Raw genomic sequence first — 6,246 nt, forward strand, 5'->3', positions numbered from 1 at the left:
GTATCGATTCCACCAACAGCAGCGTTTTTGTCTAACAGGTAACAGGCTGTGTTGGCCAGAGGCCGTCTCTGCGCAGAAATAATTCAACGTGGTGCCGTTGAGAAACATGAGGCAAGCCCGTGCAGCTCTACGTGTCGCACATCGAGAATGGGAACAGAGCTGCACCGAGGCACCGTGTCCGTGGGAGGAGAACACGTTCCGCTGTCCTCCAGGGTTTCAAAGCCCGATGGCGAGGGGAGAGCAGTAGAGAGCCTCCCAGCAGCCACCTAATTACGCGTTCCACACGGCAGCGAGATGAAGAGCAGCGTTTTATCTGCCGCCTCCGTCCCACAACTTCTGCAGAGTAATTGCTCGTTCTCAGCCTCCGTTTTCTCCACAGTGAGGACTCAAAGGCAGGGTGGGGCTGAGCGGTGCGTGTGTGTGTGCGTGCGCGCACAGAGAGGAGGTAAATATTTCTGGATGTGTAGCCGTTTGTGGAATTGTCTCTTAGGATTGGAGAGCTGTGTGAAGCTGCACTCAGACCCTGTGGTGCTTTGAGCAAAATGCAGTGACAATGCCAACGTGTTCATGTTTGCAGGTATGTTATCGAGTCATGTGGTGGCATGCTTATATTTGGTAATTAGTGCATGTGACACTTGGTTTTAAAGCCACTGCAAAAAACTCAATTTTAGCATGTATTTTTAAAAACAGTAATTATTCTTAATTCTTATTATAATAATTAAGACACTCAAACTGTCAGTAAGAGATGAGTCTGAACAGCAAACCTTTATGTTTAAAATAAATAAAATGTCCATTAAGACCAATACAACATATTCAGAACTACCTTCTATTAACTATGAAAGACAGGAGTGCAGTTTCAGCTTAGCGATTGTGTGCAGTAATGCTGCGTTTGTCACTTTTTGCCATTACCAATTACAAAGTCATCGGGACTTAAAGAAAGGAAAGGTAACAAAATAAATAAGTAATCAAGGAAATCTTCAGAGCTATTTAGTGGCGCACAAATAACTGGAGATAACAACCTTGACTTTATCTGAAGTGATATTTTAGGTTTTTATTTAAGATACTGAACAGACAGAGCAGACCGGTTCGGGCAGAGCAGTTAGCCACATTGACACTAACTGGTCTCTGGACTTTAGTTGTCATCTTATTGGTGTTTCTAAATTATTTACTCATTAAAAAAAAGCTCAAAGATTATTTGAGGAGTGACGGGAGAGCGCTGACGTTAGCTGCTAATAGTAGCACCGGCTAGTAAGTTTTAAGAAAAAGCAAAAACACACTCAGAGTGAAATTTAATCGAACTTAACAACATAAAACGGCACCATCTGTCAGCCCAAGTGGCCATGCTGAATACCTTTATGCGCCGATTCAGTTTAAACAGCTGAATTACATACAGGGTTGGCACAGTAGAAGTGCAGATACTTGTGTTAAAACCTGAAGTACTGGTTTTACGTCTTTGCTTATGTAAAAGCGAAAAAATGACAGGCTCTGAAATGTCCTCAATGTAAAAAGCTCGTTGGAGGACATTTATAGCTGTTATTTTGTGCAAAGTTAAATCAAACTCCATATTAATTTGTTAATAAAAATCACATTTTTTAAACTTTATTTATACAGGTAGTCCCATCGAGACCCAATGGCTCATTTGCAAGAGAGAGACCTGTTCAAGACAAACAACATTAAGGGAATACTAACTTAAATTTTAAATCTATTGAATTCACTCTGCATGAACATCTGTTATGTGGAACACAAGCAGAGAAAAGGGAATAAAAAGTAGCTCTATTTCCTGTTGCTTACATTGTAAATGGATCATTTTGCCTCCACAGCTAAACAAAATCACGAGTATATTCAGGGGTTAAAGTGGGATTCAGCAGGTGGGGAAAGCCCGGTTATTTGTAGTGGAGCAGCGTGTGGAAAATACTCACTCAGAAACAACTCTGTAACTTCTGTTGTGAGCTCCTGTAGAGTTTCTGTGTGCACAGGCTGGGATCAGCTGAGCTAAGCTGATCTTTCTGGATTTAGCTAACTACATTCTGTAAGATATAACCTGATGTTTCATGAGCTTTCACAGCTGATTGCATTAGACAGTATAAAATAGTATAAAGGTGGAATTCAGTGACTGCCTCATGAGCTTACATTTAATTTGATGTCTGTTACACTTAACACCACTCTAACACAGTGCAACCACAATCACCACTGTACTGCAAACTAAACTGCCTTTAATGCAAAATCTGAATACGTTTCACCAAACATAATTCAGCAGCACATTGTGTACAAATCCAACGTGTGTATTTACCTTGTATCTAATTTCTCTTCTTTTTCTTCCATCTTTCTTCATCTCTGAATGAATTTCTCTCATTCTTGTCTCTCCCTGTGAAATGCAGCAGCTGAACCTTTAGCTAGCACACTACAAAGAAGCAGGTTGTGTGTTTTCTTTTTCTTGTCAAGAAGTTACCCGTCACTTAAAAAATGTTACTCCTTTTATATTCTCGCTCCTCTTCTGTAGTGCTAGCTAGTTGTTGATGTACACCGACCATAGTTTATATTAAAATCTGCCCCCAAAACACTGTTCCAGATACTCCAGCCCACTTTAACCGCCGACTGTGATGCTGTAAGTGATTATTAGATTACTTTTACTTTTTTTTTCTCATTGTGTATGATAAGCAGCAGTGATGGGCACGCCAATAAGATTGTCTTATTGTTTTGATTTTTGAAGGTGTGCAGTGATGGGGAATAACAAATTCCTGAAAGTACAGATAACTGTGTAAAAATGCAGAATGTAAAAGTAAAAAGTAAAAAAAAAAAAAAATACTCAAGCAAAGTATAAATACCTACACATATTCTAGTTTTGTACCACAGTTCAAAGAAAACCATGCCAAGCTCAGATTCAGGAGTGATTTAGAATTTGGTTGTAGGTGTGGATGTGTGTTTGTTTCCCATGGACTGGCAACTTGCCCAGGGCGTACCCCACCTCTGCCCCGTGACAGCTGGGGAGAGGTTGCCAGTGCATCACATACAACCATGCACCCTCAGACTCAAGCCCAGCGCCTTCTGACCTTTAGACTTCTGACAGTAACCGTATGGATCACAGGATGTACCGAGCTGAGGAGGTCTCAGCCTAAAACAAAGGTCACGTATTGAAAGGTTTGTAAAGAACACACACAGTGCAACATCTCATCTGCTCTGTTATAAAAGGGTGTCATTAGAGAGAGTGGGAAGATATGAATAAAGGAGCTTAGATGAGCTACTAATACAGAAGAGCGTCAAGCATAATTTTACAGTTAGAATCAGTAAAACACACGATTAGAACCTGAGAACAAGAATAAAACGACTGTGTTTTTAAATTATTTGATATAAAAGCACACGTCTCCCGCATAGAAAGAAACAAGGCTTTTAATTAATAATGAATGTTTTCAAATCTGCAGTGTGTTTCTAAAAGTGACATAAATGTTCTAATATTTACATACATTTTTATGATTTACCAGTTAAAGCCAAATACTGTAAACCGTATACATCATTTAATACACATTTCTCCAAAACTCAGTTTGAATAATTTGATGTATTTGGAAACTTTTTTTAAAAAGTTGTGTTTGACAAATTCTTGGCCTGAAGTCACGATTGTGGACCTTCTTGTGAATTTAAAGGAGGAAGGGATTAAATCGATTCAATGTTTCCTGGAATACTTTTCACATTTACAAACACATTTTGGCTCAAACAAATATAACATCCGTCTCTCACCACTGCACATTGGCTGCCCAGCAGAAACCCACCCTCTCCAAAAAGAATGCAAAATATTGCTGATGTGCTTCCTGTGGTGTGTCTGCAGACCACTGCCCACAAACTCCTGGAGCACGATTAGAAGGAGAAGACAAACAAGAGCTGTGGGAGTCTTTATCGATATCAAATAGGAAAACAATAAGGTCGAGGTGAGAGGTCACAGTGGTCAGAGGATCAGGGCGCAATAATCCCCATCAAACACTGCTGATTGAAGTCAGACAGACACCTGAACACTGCGCCGTGACCAGACCGGCAAATGACTCATCAGCCGCCACCAAGGAGAAAAAAAAAAAAAACTTTCAGGGAAAAAAACCCACTAACCTGAAGGAGTCTGTGTCTGAAACATCACACAGACGAGCTACCTTCATCTCTGTGAATGTGCTCGTTGATATGCAAGGATGAAGGTTAAAAATGTTGAGTGCTGACATCTGATTGGTTCTGTTCTTCAATAAGCGATCTGTTAAAGAGACGAGGAGAAAGACCGGCGGCGAGAGAAAAGCTTCAAGGCCTCGCTGTGATTTCCTTTCTCTGCTGTGTGTGTGTGTGTGTGTGTGTGTGTGTGAGCAGCTGCAGCGCCTCTTCAGCGTTACTTCAGCGGTGGTGCGAGTGGAGCAGGAGGACTAAAAGAAAGGCTGCGGGAGGAATTCTTTCTCTGCCTGAAGACAGCAAAGGACAGTAAACAATAAGTATATTCACAAATATTTAGAGAGAATATATTTGTGTACAAGTATTTATCGATTAACATCTATTAATGTAAAAACATGTATTTTTCTATAGCGCACCACTGCAGTTCCTGTTGTAGGCTTACAGAACACTGAACTTTCTGGATCCTTTTTTACAAATTATTTCCGTTGTTTGGTTTTAAAGGTGTGAACTAGTTTTTCACCGTCTTCTGTTATTTGTTTGCGAATTTTCAGTCGGTTTTGAACCAGATTCAGTCACACGAGGTGAACGCCGGTGCCTGCAGACGTCTGTGTGAAGAAGTGTTTTCATGCTGTCGAGTTTATCAGGACGTTTTAATGTGCGTGGTGAGAAAAGGAGCCTCTCAGCAGATCTGGCAGCTCCAGACTGAGAGGCTTTATTAGCGATAAGGGGGAAGTTGTGGTCTTATTAAAACCGTTTGAGACTCGGAGAGCTGCCGGAGTGATGAAGCACTGCAGGAAGAGGGAACCAAAGAGGTCATAACACCTCCTCCAAAACATTTAATTGGTATTTTTCACTTGTTTTTTTTTTTTCCTTTTTGCTCATGCCTGCTGTTTAAGATAGGAAATACTCAACATTACTGACTGCTGCACAATGCACATCAGGCCTGGCTCACTTATTACAGGGTTTTATTATTGCTGAGAGTCTCAAAGTGTCGGAGAAAAGAGAAAAAAATCACACCACCAAAAACTAAAATCAAAACTGCAACTGTTCTGGAGTTAAACATCAGAGTGACTGCCAAACACACCACTCATCTCTTTTTTGTGGTTCCATATTTAAATAAAATAATAAAAATACATTTAATGGTTTTAACAGGACAATAAATAATAAAGAGTTGCAGCCTCTCCAGTGTGAAGACTTTATTTTCAAAATGGATTTAAAATGCTTTGGACTGATGGGCAAATCGAATTTATCCCACTTTATTCACACAAAACAAATTTTTGTAAGAGTTGAAATAATCCTTCACATTTCACTGACCATCACAGATAAATTATAAAGTTAATCTGCAGTGACAAACTGTTTAGGTTGATGTAATAAAATATGAAAGTATTTACCAGTGCAACAGAATCATTTGATGCAGACATGAAAAAATAAATAATCCAGCGCTCAGCCCGACTGAATTTACCGTAAGAGAAAAAAGGTTACACAAAAAGCTCCAGTGTCTTTATTTGAACGTGCGATCTAATATCTAACATTATTTAGGCGAGCTTTAGTGACCGAAGCAGCTGCCAGTCACAGGGCCGGCGGACGCAGCTCTGATGGGAGGAAAGAAGCAGTGAACAGGAAGTCGCTTTCTCTGAGGTCGGATTCGCTTTCGTTCTAACGAAGCGAGTCGCTTTGACGTAATGAGGACACGAAAACATCTCGTTAGGAACTGCCAGCTCTGATTAAACTTCATTAGCTCTCTGTTTCTCTGCTGCAATTTGCTTCTCCCTTTTCCACTCTGTCTCGCTTTATTTTTGTCCGTCTCTTTAAGCTCCTCTGCTGCTTCTGTCTTCCATATTGTGTTTTTGTGGTTCACCAATCATTTTTTTAAATGCTTTTTTAAAGGATGTCATATTTCCAGCTCAAATTAATTCATTAATTCATCAATATAAATGAAATGTTGCTGATATAAAATTAGTCGGCCATCTTCGTGTACTTCTCTACAGTACGTGTCATTTCTGTTTGTTTTCTTTGTTACTACTCTTGGTTTTGTGTATTTTCCCCATCCTGTCATTTAAGACGACCTCCACCCACTCGCTGCAGCAGTCTCACACGTCTTTAAATATA

General features: G+C 40.1%; 1 long non-coding RNA gene across 1 annotated transcript; it reads left to right on the forward strand.

Annotated features, from left to right (window-relative positions):
* Nucleotides 1-1,469: 1,469 nt before the first annotated feature.
* On the forward strand, nt 1,470-5,552 carry LOC120443322. The gene is made up of 3 exons (XR_005615344.1): nt 1,470-2,605; nt 2,910-3,138; nt 4,339-5,552. It is a non-coding gene; the product is annotated as an uncharacterized LOC120443322 (long non-coding RNA).
* Nucleotides 5,553-6,246: the final 694 nt, after the last annotated feature.

Source organism: Oreochromis aureus, linkage group 2 (assembly GCF_013358895.1).
Source record: "Oreochromis aureus strain Israel breed Guangdong linkage group 2, ZZ_aureus, whole genome shotgun sequence".
Lineage (NCBI taxonomy): Eukaryota > Metazoa > Chordata > Actinopteri > Cichliformes > Cichlidae > Oreochromis > Oreochromis aureus.